This window comes from Coregonus lavaretus, assembly GCF_964263955.1.
Source record: "Coregonus lavaretus genome assembly, chromosome: 16".
Classification (NCBI taxonomy): domain Eukaryota; kingdom Metazoa; phylum Chordata; class Actinopteri; order Salmoniformes; family Salmonidae; genus Coregonus; species Coregonus lavaretus.
In genome coordinates, this window is record NC_140003.1 from 40312336 (window position 1) to 40335479 (window position 23144).

General features: G+C 46.2%; 1 protein-coding gene across 4 annotated transcripts in view; it reads right to left on the reverse strand.

Annotated features, from left to right (window-relative positions):
• Positions 1 to 23144, reverse strand: part of LOC311143947 (beta-galactoside alpha-2,6-sialyltransferase 2-like) — a 71159-nt gene that overhangs the window by 43097 nt on the left and 4918 nt on the right. The window contains exon 1 of one of the 4 annotated variants that reach the window (XM_084179849.1): positions 12486 to 12550. The exons of the other annotated variants lie outside the window; for them this stretch is intronic. The gene's annotated coding sequence lies outside the window, so the exon portion shown is untranslated. Of the gene's footprint in view, positions 1 to 12485; positions 12551 to 23144 lie in introns of those variants that run through there. 4 annotated transcript variants of the gene reach the window in all.

Here is a 23144-nt window from a genome sequence, read left to right on the forward strand (position 1 = left end):
GAGATACTGGAGACCACTCATCCGGCGCCTCGAGTCCAAGATGGTCCGGACCCTGTACGCCGGGGCCCCCTCGATGTCCAAAGGGGGCGGAGGGGTCTCTCCTATCTCATCTTCTTGGAGTGGGCCAGCTACCACCGGCCTGAGAAGAGACACATGGAACGAGGGGTTAATATTCTTGTACTCAATAGGCAGTTGTAACCTGTAACACACCTCGTTCAATCTTCTCAGGACTTTAAAGGGCCCCACAAACCGCCGACCCAGCTTCCGGCAGGGCAGGCGGAGGGGCAGGTTTCCAGTCGAGAGCCAGACTCGATCTCCCGGTGCGTACACCGGTCCCTCACTGCGGTGGCGATCGGCGCTCGCCTTTTGTTGACGGATGGCCCGCTGCAGATGGACATGGGCAGCGTCCCACGTCTCCTCCGAGCGCCGAATCCACTCGTCCACCGCAGGGGCCTCGATCTGGCTCTCGTGCCACGGTGCCAGGACCGGCTGATACCCTAAAACACACTGGAAAGGTGTTAAATTGGTGGAGGAGTGGCGGAGAGAGTTCTGGGCCATCTCTGCCCAGGGGATATACCTAGACCACTCCTCCGGCCGGTCCCGGCAATAGGACCTCAGAAACCTACCCACATCCTGGTTGACTCGTTCAACCTGCCCATTGCTCACCGAGAGGTGGGACCATGGTCGTTGTGGAACGGGCAGGGGATGTAACTTACCCCTGGGCAAATGTCTAGGCGCCTTACACTGGGCGCACACCGAGCAGGAGGAGACATAAACCCTCACATCCTTAGCTAACGTTGGCCACCAGTATTTCACGCTAAGGCAGTGCACTGTCCGGCCAATACCTGGATGTCCAGAGGAGGGTGATGTATGAGCCCAATAAATAAGACGATCACGAACCTCGAGCGGAACGTACGTCCGCCCCACAGGACACTCGGGGGGAGTAGGGTCGGTACGCAGTGCCCGCTCGATTTCCGCATCGACCTCCCATACCACCGGAGCCACCAGACAAGACTCCGGCAGTATGGAAGTAGGCTCAATGGCCCTCTCCTCTGTGTCATACCGCCGGGACAGGGCGTCTGCCTTACCGTTCTGGGACCCTGGGATGTATGTGATCTTAAAAACAAACCGGGTCAGGAACATGTTCCACCTAGCCTGACGAGGGTTCAATCTCCTAGCTGCCCGGATGTACTCCAGGTTACGGTGATCAGTCAGAATGAGGAAAGGGTGTTGAGCCCCCTCAAGCCAATGCCTCCACACCTTTAGGGCCTGGACTACAGCTAACAGCTCCCTGTCCCCAACGTCATAATTGCGCTCCGCCGAGCTGAGCTTCTTGGAGTAGAACGCACAGGGGCGGAGCTTAGGTGGAGTGCCGGACCGTTGTGACAGGACTGCCCCAATACCGGTCTCGGACGCGTCTACCTCTACTTGGAATGGTAAAGAGGGATCCGGATGCGCCAGCACCGGGGCCGAGGTGAACAGGTTCTTCAGTTTGACAAATGCCCTGTCCGCCTCAGCTGACCACTGCAAACGAACCGGACCCCCCTTTAGCAGGGACGTAATGGGAGCTGCAACCTGTCCAAAGCCCCGGATAAACCTCCGGTAGTAATTAGCAAAACCCAAGAACTGCTGCACCTCTTTTACAGTGGTTGGAGTTTGCCAATTACGCACGGCCGACACACGGTCTACCTCTATCTCCACACCAGACGCGGACAACCGATAACCCAAAAAGGAGACGGACTCCTGGAAGAACAGGCATTTCTCTGCCTTGACATACAAGTCATGCTCCAACAGTCTTCTCAACACTCGGCGCACCAGGGCTACATGCTCGGCTCGTGTAGAAGAGTACACTAGGATGTCGTCGATGTACACTACCACACCCTGCCCATGCATGTCCCGGAAAATCTCGTCAACAAAGGATTGGAAGACTGAAGGAGCATTCATTAACCCGTATGGCATGACGAGATACTCGTAATGACCCGAGGTGGTGCTAAATGCCGTTTTCCATTCATCCCCCTCCCTAATGCGCACCAGATTGTACGCGCTCCTGAGATCCAACTTTGTGAAGAACTGCGCTCCGCGTAATGATTCTGTCATAGTTGCAATCAGTGGAAGAGGGTAACTGTACTTAACCCGGATCTGATTGAGACTACGGTAATCAATACACGGGCGCAAACCCCCGTCCTTCTTCTTCACAAAGAAGAAACTCGAGGAAACCGGGGAAGTGGAGGACCGTATGTATCCCTGTGCCAAGGACTCGGCTATGTAAGTCTCCATAGCCGCAGTCTCCTCTTGAGACAGGGGATACACACGGCTCCGTGGAAGTGCCGCTCCTGTTTGGAGATTTATCGCACAGTCCCCCTGTCTATGAGGTGGTAGCCGTGTTGCCCTCGTTTTGCTGAACACAAGTGCTAAGTCCTCATACTCAGGGGGAATGCGCATTGCGAGAACTTGGTTCGGACTCTCTACCGAGGTCGCCCCTAAGGAAACACCTAGACATTTCCCTACACACTGGGCAGACCACTCCATAAGAGCCCTCTGTTGCCACGCAATGGTAGGATCATGGGCGCTTAACCAGGGAAGCCCCAGCACCACGGGGTACGCAGGAGAGTCAATCAGATAAAACTGAATGATCTCCTCATGACCCCCCTGCGTCGTCATCTTAAGTGGTGCTGTGACTTCTCTGATCAGCCCCGACCCCAACGGCCGGCTGTCTAGGGCGTGGACAGGAAAGGGGGCTTCTACCGGCCGAAGGGGAATTCCTAACCTATAACAAAATGCACAATCAATAAAATTCCCAGCTGCGCCTGAATCTACTAGCGCCTTATGCTGGGAATGAGGTGCCACCTGTGGAAATCTCACAGGAATACTCATGTGACCAACAGAGAGCTCTGGGTAAGTGGGGCGCCTACTCACCTGAAATGACTCCCCAGTGCGTGACCTGTTGTCCCCTCTCCCAGGAGACCCTCCCCAGCACCTGGCCGCGGTGTGTCCTCCACAGCCACAGTTGGTGCAGGGGATGGCCCCCCTCGGGTTCTCTCTCCTCCTCTCTCTAGCGCCAGCACCCCCGAGCACCATGGGAATCGGCTCGGAGGTGCTGGAGGGTGGAATGGACGACCCCCACTCGGGACGTCCGCGGGTAGCCAGCAGGGTGTCGAGACGGATGGAGATGTCCACCAACTGGTCGAAGGATAGGTTGGTGTCCCTGCAGGCCAGCTCACGACGAACGTCCTCTCGTAGGCTACACCGGTAATGGTCGATGAGGGCCCTCTCATTCCACCCCGCATCCGCCGCTAGAGTCCGGAACTCCAGGGCAAACTCCTGTGCGCTCCTCTTCCCCTGTCGGAGGTGGAACAGAACTCCGCGTAGGTGATGGTAGCGGCGTCTATTCCCCTCCATTCGGCGTTGGCCCACTCCAACGCCTTGCCGGATAGACAGGAGATGAGGGCGGAGACGCTCTCGTATCCCGAGGGCGCTGGGTGTAGGGTAGCCAGGTAAAGTTCCACCTGCAGGAGGAACCCCTGACACCCGGCTGCAGAACCGTCATATGCCCTCGGGAGCGAGAGCCGAATGCCCCTGGGTTCCGGTGCTGAGAGAGGAGGACTGGCCGTTGGTGGTGGGATGGTGTAAGAAGACGTGGGCACCTCCCCAGTAACCAACCGGCGCAGAGTGTTGGACACCTCGTCCATGGCGGACCCAAGTTGCCGGATCATGGTGTCCTGATAGCTGATCCGTTCCTCCAGCGACTTGGGTGTCGCAGCTGCTCCTGCTGACTCCATAGTTGGTGTGTTGTTCTGTCAGAAGAACCGATGTGGATGTGGTGGAGGAGTCAGGCGCAGGACACAGAGGCTTCGTCCAACAGACTTTACTAGTCAAAAGTGTAAAAATACAATACACGGCCTCGAAACAAACAGAGGCGAGTGAATACGTAAACCATACGTAAACACTAAACAAACAAACAGAGCGTCAACACGCAGCTCCGAAATACAGGCAGACAACAACACACAATCTAACCAATACAAAACAGGGAACTTATAGGACACGTAATCAGAACACAAACAGACACAGGAGTACAACACAGACCAAAACAATCACACCACGAAACATTCAACGGTGGCAGCTAATACTCCGGGGACGGCGAACGCCGAAGCCTGCCCGAACCAGGAGCAGTCTCGGCCGAAACCGTGACTCAGTACTTTGTTGAAGCACCTTTGGCAGCGATTACAGCCTCAAGTCTTACATTTACATCATTTAGCAGACGCTCTTATCCAGAGCGACTTACAGTTAGTGAGTGCATACATGTTTTTTATTTATTTTCATACTGGTCCCCAGTGGGAATCGAACCCACAAGCCTGGCGTTGCAAGCGCCATGCTCTACCAACTGAGCTACACAGGACTTCTTCTTGGGTATGACGCTACAAGCTTGGCACACCTGTATTTGGGGAGTTTCTCCTATACTTCTCTGCAGACCCTCTCAAGCTCTGTCAGGTTGGATGGGGAGCGTTGCTGCACAGCTATTTTCAGGTCTCTCCAGAGATGTTCTATCGGATTCAAGTCCGGGCTCTGACTGGGCCACTCAAGGACATTCAGAGACTTGTCCCGAAGCCACTCCTGAGTTGTCTTGGCTGTGTGCTTAGGGTCATTGTCCTTTTGGAAGGTGAACCTTCGCCCCAGTCTGAGGTCCTGAGTGCTCTGGAGCAGGTTTTCATCAAGGATCTCTCTGTACTTTGCTCCGTTCATCTTTCCCTCGATCCTCACTAGTCTCCCAGTCCCTGCCGCTGAAAAACATCCACACAGCATGATGCTGCCACCACCATGCTTCACCGTAGGGATGGTGCCAGGTTTCCTCCAGATGTGACGCTTGGCATTCAGTCCAAAGAGTTCAATCTTGGTTTTATCAGACCAGAGAATCTTGTTTCTCATGGTCTGAGAGCCTTTTGGCAAACTCCAAGCAGGCTGTCATGTGCCTTTTACTAAGGATTGGCTTCCGTCTGGCCACTCTACCATAAAGGCCTGATTGGGGGAGTGCTGCAGAGATGGTTGTCCTTCTGGAAGGTTCTCCCATCTCCACAGAGGCACTCTGGAGCTCTGTCAGAGTGACCATCGGGTTCTTGGTCACCTCCCTGACTAAGGCCCTTCTTCACCGATTGCTCAGTTTGGCCGGGTGGCCAGCTCTAGGAAGAGTCTTGATGGTTCCAAACTTCTTCCATTTAAGAATGATGGAGGCCACTGTGTTCTTGGGGACCTTCAATGCTGCAGAAAGTTTTGGATAGCCTTCCCCAGATCTGTGCCTCAACACAATCCTGTCTCGGAGCTCTACAGACAATTCCTTCGACCTCATGGCTTGGTTTTTGCTCAGACATGCACTGTCAACTGTGGGACCTTATATAGACAGGTGTGTGCCTTTCCAAATCATGTCCAATCAATTGAGTTTACCCCAGGTGGACTCCAATCAAGTTGTGATCAATGTTAACAGGATGAACCTGAGCTCAACTTCAAGTCTCATAGCAAAGGGTCTGAATACTTATGTAAATGAGGTATTTCTGTTTTTTAGTTTTAATAAATGTCTAAAACTTTCTAAAAACCTGTTTTCGCTTTCTCATTATGGGGTATTGTGTGTAGAGTGATGAGAAAAAAACAACAATTGTATAAATTTTATAATAAGGCTTAACGCAACAAAATGTGGAAAAAGGGAAGGGGTCTGAATACTTTCCAAATGCACTGTATGTAAATGAGATTTCTGTATTTCATTTTCAATAAATTTGCAGAAATGTCTAAAAACATTTACATTTACATTTTAGTCCTTTAGCAGACGCTCTTATCCAGAGCGACTTACAGTTAGTGAGTGCATACATTATTTTGAGTATTTATTTATTCTTATTTTTTGTATTTTTTTCATACCCCCCCTTCAGAATCGAACCCGCAACCCTGGCGTTGCAAACACCATGCTCTACCAACTGAGCTACATCCCTGCCGGCCATTCCCTCCCCTACCCTGGATGACGCTGGGCCAATTGTGCGCCGCCCCATGGGTCTCCCGGTCGCGGCCGGCTACGACAGAGCCTGGATTCGAACCAGGATCTCTAGACCACTGCGCCACTCGGGAGACCCAGCTTTGTCATTATGGGGTATTGTGTGTAGATGGGTGAGAAAAATATACATTTAATCAATTTTTAATTCTGGCTGTAACAACAAAATGTGGAATAAGTCAATGGGTATGAATATTTTCTGAAGGCACTGTATGTGTGCACTAGGCTTTGTGTGTGTATGTGTGCACTAGGCTTTGTGTGTGTATGTGTGCACTAGGCTTTGTGTGTGTATGTGTGCACTAGGCTTTGTGTGTGTATGTGTGCACTAGGCTTTGTGTGTGTATGTGTGCACTACGCTTTGTGTGTGTACAGCTGAAGTTGGAAGTTTACATACACCTTAGCCAAATACATTCAAACTCAGTTTTTCACAATTCCTGACATTTAATCCTAGTAAAAATTCCCTGTCTTAGGTCAGTTAGGATCACCACTTTATTTTAAGTCCCGTGTAGCTCAGTTGGTAGAGCATGGCGCTTGCAACGCCAGGGTTGTGGGTTCGATTCCCACTGGGGACCAGTATGAAAATGTATGCACTCACTAACTGTAAGTCACTCTGGATAAGAGCGTCTGCTAAATGACGTAAATGTAAATGAAATGTCAGAATAATAGTAGAGAGAATGATTTATTTAAGCTTTTATTTCTTTCATCACATTCCCAGTGGGTCAGAAATTTACATACACTCAATTAGTATTTGGTAGCATTGCCTTTAAATTGTTTAACTTGGGTCAAATGTTTCGGGTAGCCTTCCACAAGCTTTCCACAATAAGTTGGGTGAATTTTGGCCCATTCCTCCTGACAGAGCTGGTGTAACTGAGTCAGGTTTGTAGGCCACACGCTTTTTCAGTTCTGCCCACAAATGTTCTATAGGATTGAGGTCAGGGCTTTGTGATGGCCACTCCAATACCTTGACTTTGTTGTCCTTAAGCCATTTTGCCACAACTTTGGAAGTATGCTTGGGGTCATTGTCCATTTGGAAGACCCATTTGCGACCAAGCTTTAACTTCCTGACTGATGTCTTGAGATGTTGCTTCAATATATCCACATAATTTTTCTTCCTCATGATGTCATCTATTTTGTGAAGTGCACCAGTCCCTCCTGCAGCAAAGCACCCCACAGCATGACGCTGCCACCCCAGTGCTTCACGGTTAAGATGTTGTTCTTCGGCTTGCAAGCTGTTCCCTTTTTCCTCCAAACATAACGATGGTCATTATGGCCAAACAGTTCTATTTTTGTTTCATCAGACCAGAGGACATTTCTCCAAAAAGTACGATCTTTGTCCCCATGTGCAGTTGCAAACCGTAGTCTGGCTTTTTTATGGCGGTTTTGGAGCAGTGGCTTCTTCCTTGCTGAGCGGCCTTTCAGGTTAAGTCGATATAGGACTCATTTTACTGTGGATATAGATACTTTTGTACCTGTTTCCTCCAGAATCTTCACAAGGTCCTTTGCTGTTGTTCTGGGATTGATTTGCACTTTTCGCACCAAAGTACATTCATCTCTAGGAGACAGAACGCGTATTTATTTTATCTTTATTTAACTAGGCAAGTCAGTTAAGAACAAATTCTTATTTACAATGACGGCCTACACTGGCCAAACCCAGACGACGCTGGGCCAATTGTGCTTCGCCCTATGGGACTCCCAATCACGGCCGGTTTTGATACAGCCTGGAATCGATCCAGGGGGTCAGTAGTGACGCCTCAAGCATTGAGATGCAGTGCCTTAGACCACTGCGCCACTCGGGAACCCAATGACAGCTTCGTGGTCCCATGGTGTTTATACTTGCGTACTATTGTTTGTACAGATGAACGCGGTACCTTCAGGCGTTTGGAAATTGCTCCCAAGGCTGAACCAGACTTGTGGAGGTCTACAATTTTTTTTCTGAGGTCTTGGCTGATTTCTTTTGATTTTCCCATGATGTCAAGCAAAGACGCACTGAGTTTGAAGGTAGGTCTTGAAATACATCCACAGGTACACCTCCAATTGACTCAAATGATGTCAATTAGCCTATCAGAAGCTTCTAAAGCCATTACATCATTTTCTGGAATTTTCCAAGCTGTTTAAAGGCACAGTCAACTTAGTGTATGTAAACTTCTGACCCACTGGAATTGTGATACAGTGAATTATAAGTGAAATAATCTGTCTGTAAACAATTGTTGGAAAAATTACTTGTGTCATGCACAAAGTAGATGTCCTAATTTGTGGAGTGGTTGAAAAACTAGTTTTAATGACTCCAACCTAAGTGTGTGTAAACTTCCGACTTTAACTCTATCTGTGCACTAGGCTTTGTGTGTGTTTGAGTGGCAGGCGGTGTGATGGCTGGAATGAGCTGTGGGTCTCAGTGGCCTGCAGTGTGAGCTCAGCTCCACATGCTAGGTGCCAGCCACAGACAAAGGCTAGTGCACAGACACACACTCCCAATCACACACAGAGAATGCAGTGCACGCTTAATCGCCATCTCTTGCTTTAAAAAACACACACCCATCCATGTGGTTACATAGGCTCTGGTAGGGTCTCATGATGTTTCAGGGAAGCCCTTTGACCTAAGATAATGAGCTGATCTACTACTGTTATTAGGGTCAGTATGTTACTACTGTTATGGTTATTATGTCATTACTGTTATTATGGTTAGGTTATTACTATTGTTATGACATTACTGTTATGGTTATTATGGCTAGTACTGGTATTATGTTGTTACTGTTATTATAGTAATTATGTTATTACTATTATGATTATTATGTTATTACTGTTATATTTTAGTACTGTTATTATGTTACTGTCATAGTTATTATGTTAGTGTTATTATGTTACTGTTATGGTTCTTATCTTATGACTGTTATTATGGTTATGTTATTAATGTTATGACTGTTATTATGTTATGTTACTGTTATTACTGTTATTATTACTGCTATTATGGCTGTTTTGTTATTACTGTTATGACTTATGTTATGCTGTTATTATGGTTGTTATTACTGCTATTACATTATTACTGTTATAATATTACTGTTATTACTGTTATGTTACGACTTATGTTATTACTGTTGTGGTTATTACTGTTATGGTTTTGTGTTATGTTATTAAAGTTAATATGGTTATTACTTATGTTGATTGTTAATATGTTATGACTGTTAGAGTTATGATATTACTGTTATGATATCACTGTTATGTTAGTACTGTTATTACAGTTATGTTACTGTTATGGTTATTATGTTATTACTGGTATTACGTTAGTACTGTTATGATATATGACTGTTATTACTGTTATGGTTATTATTTTAGTACTGTTATGGTTATTATGTTATTACTGTTATTACTGTTATTATGTTATAATGTTATGACTGTTATGATAGTACGATATAAATGTTATTGTGGTTGCTATCACTGTTATGTTATAACTTGTTATTATGTTATGACTTATATTAGTTATGATATTACTGTTATTATGGTTATTTTGTTATTACCATTATGGTATTACTGTTATGGATATTATGTTACTGTTATTATGGTTATTTTAGTACTGTTTTGTTATAATGTTATTACATTAGTACTTTTATTTTGGTTCTGTTATTACAGTTATGGTTATTTCAGGTATTATGGTTGATATGCTATCAGTTATGGTTATGTTAATACTGTTATGTTATTACTGTTATTACAGGTATTATGGTTATTATGTTTTTACAGTTATGATTATTATAGTACTTATGGTTATGTTATTACTGTTATTTTGGTTATTGTATTGCTGTTATGTTATGACTGTTATACTATTACTGTTAAGATATCACTTATGTTATGTTATCACTTATGATATTACTGTTGTCATGGTTATTATGTTATTACTGTTATTATGTTACTGTTTTTATGGTTATTATGTTATTACTGTTATTATGGTCATTATGTTAGTACTGTTATTATGGTTGATATTACTGTTATTATAGTTATTGTGGGATTATGGTCTCTGTCTAGACATCCTCCCCCTATAGCATTCTCTTACTAAACCAACAGATTGTTAGTGAAAAATACAATTAGGTGAGTTTCCCCCATACTGTACCATGGAAAGGATTCTGAACACCTGGAAAGTGTAATATTAATAATGATCATCTTTATAATGGCAGTGTCTGCATTAGTAGTGCTAAAATACTCTCAAACAGGCATCAGTGTGCTAGTACTGTATTTCGTATTATTTTCACATATTTCTTATTGAATGAGCTACACCCTAGACAAGACGTACCATAGGGGACCAGAACCCTCTCCAACAACACACATACACCCCATTCACACACACATCTGTGATTGTATCACCTTCCATCTGTTCCACAGGATTCACACCTGACCTGTGGCTCAAAACAGGGAGGGCCTGTGCTAGGCCAAAAGCCAGCCCCCCCCCTCCCTCCCTCCCTCCCTCCCTCCCTCACACACACACACACACACACACACACACACACACACACACACACACACACACACACGAAGTGTCAGTGCTCCACCTGGTTGTGAGAACACAAGGCTTATAACAAACAATCCCCAACACCCCTACAGCACCAAACTGGGTCCCTCTACCTCTAACTGTGCTTATATTTAGCACCCACCTGGACAGACCCACCCACCCACCCACCCACCCACACACACTGCACCAATTTAGTCCTCCGTCACCCACCAGTGCACCATGGGAAGGGTACAGACTTCCTGTAATTATTAGAGTGGAGGACGTTTCATTTAGAATGATGGCAAGAGAGAGATAAATAAGTAGGGAGAGAGGGAAAGAGAGAGTAACAGAAGGGGAGAGAGAGGAGATACATGAAAATAGAGGGAGAGAGAAAGCAAGAGGGGAGACAGTGATCCCTCCAAAATACATGACCGATGTGTTAATCATGCAGTGTGCATGATCTCTTGCTTAACACACACGAAAACACACAGCCATGTGTCAGTCAGCAGATGTCCTGTTTGCTTTTTCATTGCCAGACGGTAGCACTGCTGATTCACTGCATTGACTGATTGATAAGCCTTGCTTAAGATACGTTTTTATCTTAAATGGGCAAGCACAGACATTACACCATAAGAGTGCCAATACACACAAGACCTTTCAAAATATTTTTAAACAACCACTCATTCTGCAGTCAGTGAAACACCATTTCCGTAGTTCATGAGAAAACTGCTATAGAGGCATTGCAAGATTCTATAAGATTCAACTTCACCCACATCCTGAGACAACAGAAATAACAACAGCCAAACCCAGTGGTATCTAAAAAAAAAAAAAAAAAAATGTATCTCCTCTTCAGTAACAAAATAATCACTCCACAGGGCTTAAAAACAAAAGGTGTCATTGCACGCTGATGATTCGTGTTCTTTTAAATCCACAATTTGGATCCCTCCACAGCCTCAGAGGATCTAGATAATGTTTCTAACCTCTCTGGATTACAACCAAATTATGATAAGTGTACTATATTACGTATTGGATCACAAAAAAATAAAAACAACTTTTACATTGCCGTGCAGTTTACCAAGAAAATGGTCTGACGGTGAAGTGGACATACTAGGTATTCACATCCCGAAAGAAAGAAATGATCTCACTACAATACATTTTAATAGAAAGTTCGCAGAAATACAGTAGATAAGATTTTGCTACCATGGAATGGAAAATACCTCTCTATTTGTGGAAAAATCCCCCTGATAAACCCTTTAGTCATATCCCAGTTGACCTATTTGCTTATGGCCCTGCCTACGCCTAACGACTTGTTTCTTAAATTATCTGAACAAAAACATAATATGTTATTTGGAATGGCAAGCAAGACAAAATTAAACTGGCCTATTTATATAATGAATATGAATTAGGACGGCAGAAATTATTAAATATTAAAGCACTAAAGGCTGCAGTCACACAAAAGTTATCCTTAAATCCGACCTGGTTCTCTAGCAGATTAGTAAGAATGGCTCACCAAATGTTCAAGAATGGCCTTTTTCCCTTTATTCAGATTACAACCTCTCACTTTCGGTTATTTGAAAATGAAACAATCTCAAAAATATCGCTGTTTTTAAAACAAGCCATAGAAAGTTGGTTTCTATTTCAGTTTCATCGACCAGAAAAGACAGATCAAATATTACAACAAATATTATGGTTAAACTCAACTATACTAATTTTTTTTGTTTTTTTGTTTTTTGCAATACTGTATAATCTTTAAAAATGATATCATAAATAGGACTGGTGGAGTTATGTCACACATACATGCAGCTAACAAACAAATATATAAATAAATAAATAAATATGTATATATGGGGGATACAACCATCCCAGCGCTGCAGATTTTGCTGCGTAGAGACAGAATCCTTAGATCACTTGTTTTGGTACTGCCCATATGTAGCTTGTTTTTGGTAGCAGGTTCAGGAATGGCTGAAGAATTGCAACACTTACCCAGAGCTAAGTCTGCAAATAGCACTGCAGGGTGATTTGAAAAGCCATAGTCAAATCGATCAATAATATAATAATACTCTTAGCAAAAAAATGTAGAATAGAAAGGTTCAGAACTTTTGTTGAACATCACAGCACAGTTGAAAAATATATAGCAAATAGAAATCAAAACTGGATGCTGTTCAGAGGTAGATGGGAGGGGTTGAGGGGAGCTGAAGGGTGGGACTAAAAAAATAAACAAGATAACTACTATAAAATATACTGTCTCTGTAAAATGTATATAGTATGTATAAGCTGGAAGTAGAAGCCTAAGTATTGTTGTCCATTAGTTTACTCCAATTAGGGGAGGGGTGGTATGGTTAGGATAAAATAATTAAGAAGGAAAATATATATATAAATCTCTTCCCAACTATTTTGCAACCTGTATGGCACAGCAGTACATTTGTTGGTCCTTAAATGAAATGTATACTTTTTTATTTATGACAATTTTCTTTAACCAGTGTTGGTCTTTAATACAGGGCCAACAAACAAGTTCCTTACCTTTTCCCCCTTCCACTTGCCTCTTCCATTTTTGCGGAAATGGAGCAATTAGTTGGTTGTAATTTTGGATAGAGCAGACATTTCCATATATTTTTGTTAGCTGCATGTATGTGTGACTTAAATCCACCAGTCCTATTTATGATATTATTTTTAAAAGATTATACCGTTTTTAGAAAAGATAAATGGGACAGTGAAACATATTTTTGTTGTTTTGGCTCTGTACTCCAGCACTTTGGATTTGAAATCATACAATGACTATTGGGTTTAAGTGCAGACTGTCAGCTTTAATTTGAGGGTATTTTCATCCATATCGGGTGAACGTTTAGAAATTACATCCCTTTTTGTACATAGTCCCCCATTTTAGGGGACCAAAATTCACATATATGTGTATTAAAGTAATCAAAAGTCTAGTATTTGGTCCCATATTCCTAGCATGCAATGATTACATCAAGCTTGTGACTCTGAAAACTTGTTGGATGAATTTGCTGTTTTATAGAAATGAATGGTAAATAATGTATTGTGTCATTTTTTTGTCACTTTTATTGTAAATAATAGAATATGTTTCTAAACACATCTACATTAAAATGGATGCTACCATAATTACGGATAGTCCTGAATGGACCGTGAATAATGATTAGTGAGAAAGTTAGACGCACAGATATCATACCCCCAAGACATGCTAACCTCTCAGGTATTTGTGCATCTGTGTCACTAATCACTCATTATTCACAATATATTCAGGACTATCGCTAATCATGGTAGCATCCATTTTAATGTAGAAGTGTTTAGAAACATATTCTATTCTTATTTAGCAAAAAAAGAGACTCCAAAATGACACAATTTACCATTAATGTCTATTGGGCCAAAAAATATCTGAAACACAACCAAAAACAAACATCATTAGCTATGGCAAAATGCACAGAATTGCAGGAAATTAGCGTTACAAATGCACCATGTTTTCATGTTTACCATTTTCTCAGCTTCATGGAAAATGTGTCAAATTGCAGGAAATTATTTTTAAAACCGCAACATTTTCTGTCAGCTCCAAGGCAAAATGTGTAGAATTGCAGAAAATGTGCTTTAAAAATGGGGGGGGCTCTAAAATGCTCTCTAAAATCGTGCCGACTGCACACATTGCCACACCCCCTGCCATGCCCGCCACCTAAGCCCCTTTTTGATCCAGAAAAAACCCTGGAAGAGAAGAGAACAGAACAGAAGACAGACAAGACAAGACTCCAGGCAATGCATGGTCTCTTGTGTAATTGCGACCTTCGCAGCGCATCCGCTCTCTGATAAATCACACGTCTTTTAATGACAGCCTTTGGGCTGCGGAGACAGACCGCTGAGTGCTCTCGAACGCAACCTGCCAGGAGCAAGGTCCTGTGAAGGGATCCCAGCTCTACAGCAGCACTACATCTCCCATTATGGCCCATAAACACAGGGGCTGAAAGCGGCACAGCCACTCCATTTGAAGAAGTGGACTGAGTCAACTCACAGTGACACTTAAAGGACACTTCCCCCTGGCCGCTATACGCGTTCTCATTGTCCTCTGGAGGGCCGTTTGGGAGTAATGACCATAGGAAGGATGACCGTCCGTAAACGCTCTGGGGGACCAGTATATCTCAAGTGACCTCACCCAGGGGAGTGGACTGTCTGGAGGTGGTATTCAATCTAAACCACTAACAGAGTTTGTGACCGATGAGGGGAAAAAAAGATGTGTGTGCAGTAAGAAAATAATGTTATGCCTCCCGAGTGGCGCAGCGGTCTAAGGCACTGCATCGCAGTGCTGAAGCGCCACTACAGCCTGGGGTTCGATCCCAGGACTGTGTTACCACCGGCCGTGACCGGGAGCCCCATAGGTCGGCGCACATTTGGCCCAGCGCCGTCCGGCTTAGGGGAGGGTTTAACTCCTTGTGGCGGGACGGGTGCCTGCAAGCTGTCGTCAGTCGAACGGTGTTTCTTCTGACACATTGGTGCGGCTCGCTTCCGGGTTAAGCGAGTAGTGTGTTAAGAAGCAGCGCGGCTTGGCGGGTCATGTTTCGGAGGACGCATGTCTCGACCTTCGCCTCTCCCGAGCCCGTTAGGGAATTGCAGCAATGAGACAAGACCATAACTAGCAATTGGATATCATGAAATTGGGGGGAAAAAATAAATATGATTTTTTTTTTATATACAGTGGCTTGCGAAAGTATTCACCCCCTTGGCATTTTTCCTATTTTGTTGCCTTACAACCTGGAATTAAAATTGATTTTGGGGGGTTTGTATCATTTGATTTCTACCACTTTGAAGATACAAAATATTTTATAAACAAGAAATAAGAAATAAGACAAAAAAACGGAAAACTTGAGCGTGCATAACTATTCACCCCCCCCCCCCCCCCAAAGTCAATACTTTGTAGAGCCACCTTTTGCAGCAATTACAGCTGCAAGTCTCTTGGGGTATGTCTCTATAAGCTTGGCACATCCCATTCTTCAAGGGATGCTCCAGCTCCTTCAAGTTGGATGGGTTCCGCTGGTGTACAGCAATCTTTAAGTCATACCACAGATTCTCAATTGGATTGAGGTCTGGGCTTTGACTATGCCATTCCAAGACATTTAAATGTTTCCCCTTAAACCACTCAAGTGTTGCTTTAGCAGTACGCTTAGGGTCATTGTCCTGCTGGAAGGTGAACCTCCGTCCCAGTCTCAAATCTCTCGAAGACTGAAACAGGTTTCCCTCAAGAATTTCCCTGTATTTAGCGCCATCCATCATTCCTTCAATTCTGACCAGTTTCCCAGTCCCTGCTGATGAAAAACATCCCCACAGCATGATGCTGCCACCGCCATGCTTCACTGTGGGGATGGTGTTCTCGGGGTGATGAGAGGTGTTGGGTTTGCGCCAGACATAGCGTTTTCCTTTTCCTTGATGGCCAAAAAGCAATGGCAATGGCTTTTTTCTGGCCACTCTTCTGTAAAGCCCAGCTCTGTGGAGTGTATGGCTTAAAGTGGTCCTATGGACAGATACTCCAATCTCCGCTGTGGAGATTTGCAGCTCCTTCAGAGTTATCTTTGGTCTCTTTGTTGCCTCTCTGATTAATGCCCTCCTTGCCTGGTCTGTGAGTTTTGGTGGGTGGCCCTCTCTTGGCAGGTTTGTTGTGGTGCCATATTCTTTCCATTTTTTTATAATGGATTTAATGGTGCTCCGTAGGATGTTCAAAGTTTCGGATATTTTTTTATAACCCAACCCTGATCTGTACTTCTCCACAACTTTGTCCCTGACCTGTTTGGAGAGCTCCTTGTTCTTCATGGTGCCCCTTGCTTAGTGGTGTTGCAGACTCTGGAGCCTTTCAGAACAGGTGTATATATACTGAGATCATGTGACATATTTAACTAATTGTGTGACTTCTGAAGGTAATTGGTTGCACCAGATCTTATTCAGGGCCTTCAGAGCAAAGGGTGTGAAAACATATGCATGCACCACTTTTCCGTTATTTATTTTGTATAGTTTTTTTAAACAAGTTATTTTTTTCATGTCACTTCATCAATTTGGACTATTTTGTGTATGTCCATTACATGAAATCCAAATAAAAATCCATTTAAATTACAGGTTGTAATGCAACAAAATAGGAAAAACGCCAAGGGCAATGAATACTTTTGCAAGGCACTGTATGAGGTTTGGAATTATTGTATGTTTTGAATAGAAAATGTTTTCAAATCCTGCAACACCGCAGGGCAAGACGTCTAAGGAGTAGTCTTAGCCTGGAAGGCCGGAAACCCAGCAATCTATTTTGATAGACTAGGGCCCGCAATAAATTACCACTAATCACAGGACAAGAGACAGTCAATTACATAAGGGGTTTAGGTTCGGATAACCTCTGATAGCCCCTGGAGGTGAAGTGCACACACACACAGGTAGTCAAACATTATGTTCCAGCGAGAAGTTAACAGGATTTGAGCTGATTACATCACAGGCTTTCACATGTTAGGGTTAGCAGACTATATGAGGGTCGGGTTTCACTAAACTACAGCCACAGAACACTGGACTAGGACATACATCTCTTCTGACAGCTTGATCTCCCTCTGCCATCTAGGTGCATCTAGAAAAATGAGTTTTTCCTGCTCTAGTTATATTGTCCAAACTGTAAACAGTCCTTATGTAAACAGCACACCACACTGAAAAACAGGTGACTTACACCTCCTGTCACCTAATAGAAAGACACAACAGCTAAACAAACGTCTCACTAAAGCCCCTATACGACTTCACAGGGTGTTTATAACCAATTATTACTGTCTAATTACCTCTCCCACGTGTTTCTCATTGCCCCGCGTGTCCTCATCCTCCTCCGCTCCTCTCCTCTCACAGACAGAGAGACAGAGTGAGGGCCACAGCTGGTTTTGATGATTGTAGCCCTCCTCCTTTGAAGGCTGGGCTCATATAACCGCTACTCTTAAACCATAACCCTCAATTAAGGACAGATATCTCTGCCCATGTACTTGCTCAAATCTTCATAGCCGATTCTTTCCTTTCTACTGTCCAATGGCCCTGTAGTAACTGCATTATCCTGCTTTTCAGAGTTGGTGGGGAGGGGGAAGTAATGATAAGGTACTGTACTGTACTGTTCTGTACTGCACTGAATATCCTCGTATCAATATACGGTTTAAGAGTAACGAATATCCTGTTGTGTGTGTGTGTGTGTGTGTGTGTTAGGGCTGGGCAGTATACCGTATTTTATTATATACCGGTATTAATGCACGGACCGGTTTGGGTTTTTACTTCACGTTCTATAACAGTATTTCAATGTTTGGTTTGTTAAATGTGATACGCAATTCTGGCATGTGTAATGTCAATTTTTATAGTTGGTTTGCTACTTGAGTCCTCTTTCTCGCTCTCTCTCTTCCTGCTGCTAACTGCCGCTTACCACACCAATCCCTGCCCCCTGTCACTCATGGCAAGAGCAGTTGCTCGACCACGGAGTCACAAGCACTTTCTTGCCGTTCACTCTGCATGTAGTGATGGGGAAGTTAGTCTCTTTTTACTGACATGGATCTTTGACTCGTTCAGTCAAAATAAATAATCTTTTGACTCATTTCGTTATTTTGAGTCAGTAATGCCCAGAGCATGCAGGATCACCCACCGGCGAATGATAAACTGAAAACTCTAAAGAGTCATTATTATACAAGCCTCTCATTCACATGTCGTTCACCACGAGGGGCTTATTGGAGCGGTCATTTGTGACAGACTTGTAAAAGTGTGCTTTAAAACAATGTACATTTGTTGATTGCTAGGCATTCAAATACGATTATTTCTTGATACATTTGAAATGAGGTCTAGTTGTGGCCACAACCAGACTAGATTGTGAACGACTCGTCGGAATGCATTGCTTGACTGCCATGAGAGTGATAAGCACATATCGTTCGGGAACAGCAGCACCACAAACGATTCGTTCTCGAGTTTGAGTTTGTTGAGCAGAGGTTGTGTGTATGTTTTGATTCTACAAAGCTGTGTCCATCATAACATTCAATAATGAATTGCATTCATTCTTGCACCATGCGATCAATTATCAGTTCTAAACATGTATTTTTCTTATCTATGGTGAATGCAGCATAATCTATTTTATAGTTGATGGTCGGAGCATGTCTCCGGAGCCGCTGAGCCGGAGGATTGCGTATTAATCCTGCTGTCTTCATTGCGGCCAGCAGGTCAAGCGAACTAACGTCTAAAATGAACGAGTCGCAATTTAGGTCACCAAGCAGTACGAACTCTGAGGATAAATGGGGGGCAATCAATTCACATATGGTGTCTATGGCACAGCTGGGGGCTGAGGGGTGGTCTGTAGCAAGCGGCAACAGTGAGAGACTTATTTCTGGAAAGGTGGATTTTTAGAAGTAGAAGCTCAAACTGTTTGGGCACAGACCTGGATAGTATGATAGAGCTCTGCAGGCTCTCTCTACAGTAGATTGCAACTCCACCCCCTTTGGCAGTTCTATCTAGACTGAAAATGTTATAGTTGGGGATGGACATTTCTGAATTTTTGGTGGCCTTCCTAAGCCAGGATTCAGACACTGCTAGAACATCAGGGTTGGCGGAGTGTGCTAACGCAGTGAATAACTCAAACTTAGGAAGGAGACTTCTGATATTAACATGCAAGAAACCAAGGCTTTTACGGTTACAGAAGTCAACAAATGATAGCGCCTGGGGAGTAGGAGTGATACTGGGGGCTGCAGGGCCTGGGTTAGCCTCTACATCACCAGAGGAACAGAGGAGGACTAGAATAAGGATACGGCTAAAGGCTTAAAGAACTGGTCTTCTAGTGCATTGGGTACAGAGAATAAAGGGGGCAGATTTCCAGGCATTGTAGAAAAGATTCAGGGCATTATGTACAGACAAGGATATGGAAGGATATGAGTACAGTGGAGGTAAACCTAATCGTTGGGTAACAATGAAAGAGATAAAATCACTGGAGGCACCGATTGAGTCGGTCTCCGCGTGTATGGGGGGTGGGACAAAGGAGCTAAGGCAGGTTTAGCTGGGCTGGGGGATCTACAGTGAAATAGTACAATAAGAAATAACCGAAACAACAATAAGCAAACCATATTGACATGGGAGAGAGGCATAAAGCAATCACAGGTGTAATTTGAGAGAGCTAAGACATCAGCTGGAGGTCCAGGTTCGGGAGCAACAGGAACAGATCCTCCAGATGGGAACCGCCCTGCAGGAGGTAATCACCACGCTCCGAGGCTGGGGCGCACCTCCAACACCTTCCTCACCGCCAGCCCAGCCAGCACCATCGGCCAGCCTGCCCATTCCAGCGCCAGAACACCGAGGGATCCGACTCGCTCTCCCGAGGGCCTACGACGGAACCGCGGCTGGGTGTCAGGGATTCCTCCTCCAGGTGGAGTTGTACCTGGCCACCGTACACCCGGCACCCTCGGGGCATGAGAGCGTGTCTGCCCTGATATCCTGCCTGTCCGGGAAGGCGTTGGAATGGGCCAACGCGGAGTGGAGGAAGATCGACGCCGCGAGTATCACCTACGACGAGTTCTCCCGCCGCTTTAGGGCGGTGTTCGACCATCCCCCGGAGGGGAAAGCGGCGGGGGAGCGTCTGGTCTTCCTCCGGCAGGGGAGGAGGAGTGCTCAGGAATTCGCGCTTGAATTCCGTACTCTAGCGGCTGATGCAGGGTGGAATGAGCGGGCCCTCGTCGATATATATCGATGTAGCCTAAGAGAGGACGTCCGTAGGGAGCTGGCCTGTAGGGACACCAGTCTCTCTTTCGACCAGCTGGTCGACATGTCAATCAGGTTAGATAACCTGTTGGCCACCCGCGGACGTCCTGAGGGGGGTCCGTCCATTTCACCCTCCAGCGCATCCGAGCCCTGTCCTATGGAGCTCGGGGGCGCTGGCGCTAGAGATAGGAGGAGTCGGCAGGTGAGGGGGTCCATCCACTGCACCAACTGTGGTCGGGGAGGACACACCGCGGCTAGGTGCTGGGGATGGCCTCCTCGGGGAGATGACGACAGGTCCCGCACTGGGGATTCCCTCCAGGTGAGTAGGCGCCCCACTCACCCAGAGCTCACTGTTGCCCATTTTTGTATGCCTGTGCGTTTTCCGCAGGTGGCACCTCATTCCCAGTATAAGGCGCTGGTAGATTCAGGCGCGGCTGGGAATTTTATTGATAAGAAGTTTTGTTTAGAGTTAGGGTTTCCCCTTCTCCCTGTTGATGTTCCTTTTCCCGTTCACGCCCTAGATAGTCGTCCGTTGGGTACGGGCTTAATCAGGGAGGTCACGGCGCCACTTAGGATGTGTGCGCAGGGGAGTCATCAGGAGATAATTCAACTGTTTCTGATTGACTCTCCTGCGTATCCGGTGGTGCTGGGCATGCCCTGGTTAAGTACCCATAACCCCGTTATTTCGTGGCAGGAGAGGGCTCTGATGGAGTGGTCTGCTCAGTGTGTGGGTAGATGTTTGGGCGTTTCCATAGGGGCTACCTCGGTGGAGAGTCCAAACCAGGTGCCCGCATTGCACATTCCACCTGAGTATGGGGATTTGGCTATTGCGTTTAGTAAGGCGAGGGCGACGCGGTTGCCACCCCATAGGCAGGGGGATTGTGCGATAGACCTTCAGGCAGGAGCTGCGCTCCCACGGAGTCATGTGTATCCTCTGTCTCAGGAGGAGAAGAAAGCTATGGAGGTTTACATAGACGAATCACTGAGACAAGGATACATACGGCCGTCCACTTCCCCCGCGTCCTCGAGTTTCTTTTTCGTGAAGAAAAAGGATGGGGGTTTGCGTCCGTGCATCGATTACCGTGGTCTCAATCAGATTACGGTGAAGTATAGTTATCCACTCCCGCTGATTGCGACCATGACTGAGTCGTTGCATGGGGCGCGTTTCTTCACGAAATTAGATCTCAGGAGCGCGTACAACTTGGTGCGCATCAGGAAGGATGATGAATGGAAAACAGCCTTTAGTACCACCTCGGGCCATTACGAGTATCTAGTCATGCCATACGGGTTGATGAATGCTCCGTCAGTTTTCCAATCATTCGTGGATGAGATCTTCAGGGACATGCAGGGACAGGGAGTCGTGGTGTACATAGATGACATTCTCGTGTACTCACCTACCCGTGTCGAGCATTCGGCCCTGGTGCGCAGGGTGTTGCGGAGGCTGGTGGAGCACGACCTGTATGTGAAGGCAGAGAAGTGTCTGTTTTTCCAGGAGTCGATTTCCTTTTTGGGGTATCAGTTGTCTGCGTCAGGGGTGAAGATGGAGGTAGACCGAGTGTCAGCCGTGCGTAATTGGCAAACACCAACCACTGTGAAAGAGGTGCAGCAGTTTTTGGGGTTTGCGAATTACTACCGGAGGTTTATCCGGGGTTTTGGGCAAGTGGCAGCTCCCATCACGTCTCTCTTAAAGGGGGGCCCGGTGCGTCTGCAGTGGTCAGTCGAGGCGGACAGGGCGTTTGAGAAGCTGAAGGACCTGTTCACCTCGGCTCCGGTGCTGGCGCATCCGGATCCCTCTTTACCATTTCAGGTAGAGGTGGACGCGTCTGAGGCCGGTATTGGCGCCGTGCTTTCACAACGGTCAGGCGCGCCACCTAAACTCCGCCCCTGTGCCTTCTATTCCAAGAAGCTCAGCCCGGCGGAGCGAAATTATGACGTAGGGGACAGGGAGCTGTTAGCTGTGGTACAGGCCCTTAAGGTGTGGAGGCACTGGCTTGAGGGGGCTCAACACCCTTTCCTCATTTTGACGGACCACCGTAACCTGGAGTACATCCGGGCAGCGAGGAGGCTGAACCCTCGACAGGCTAGATGGAGTATGTTTTTGACCCGTTTCTCTTTTAAGATCACCTACATCCCTGGGTCACAAAACGGTAAGGCAGATGCGCTGTCTCGGCGGTATGACGGGGAGGAGAGGTCCGTGGAGCCCACTCCCATACTGCCGGAGTCGTGTCTAGTGGCACCGGTGGTGTGGGAGCTCGATTCTGAGCTCGAGCGGGCATTACGCACCGACCCTAGTCCACCACAATGCCCGGAGGGTCGGAAGTATGTTCCGCTCGAGTGTCGGGATCGATTGATCTATTGGGCTCACACGTCACCCTCCTCTGGACATCCGGGTATCGGCCGGACAGTGCACTGTCTTAGTGCCAAATATTGGTGGCCCACGTTGGCCAGGGATGTGAGGGTTTATGTTTCCTCCTGCTCGGTGTGCGCCCAGTGTAAGGCGCCTAGACATCTGCCTAGGGGTAAGTTACTGCCCCTGCCCGTTCCACAACGACCATGGTCCCACCTCTCGGTGGATTTTATAACTGACCTTCCCCTCTCTCAAGGGAATACTACACTCCTGGTCGTTGTGGACCGGTTCTCTAAGGCCTGTCGTTTGCTCCCCATGCCGGGTCTTCCTACTGCCCTACAGACCGCCGAAGCACTATTCACTCATGTGTTCCGGCACTACGGGGTGCCCGAGGACATTGTGGCTGACCGGGGTCCCCAATTCACCTCCAGAGTCTGGAGAGCTTTTATGGAGCGGTTGGGGGTCTTGGTGAGCCTCACCTCGGGTTACCACCCGGAGAGTAATGGGCAGGTGGAACGCGTAAACCAGGATGTGGGCAGGTTTCTCAGAACATACTGCCGGGACCGGCCGGA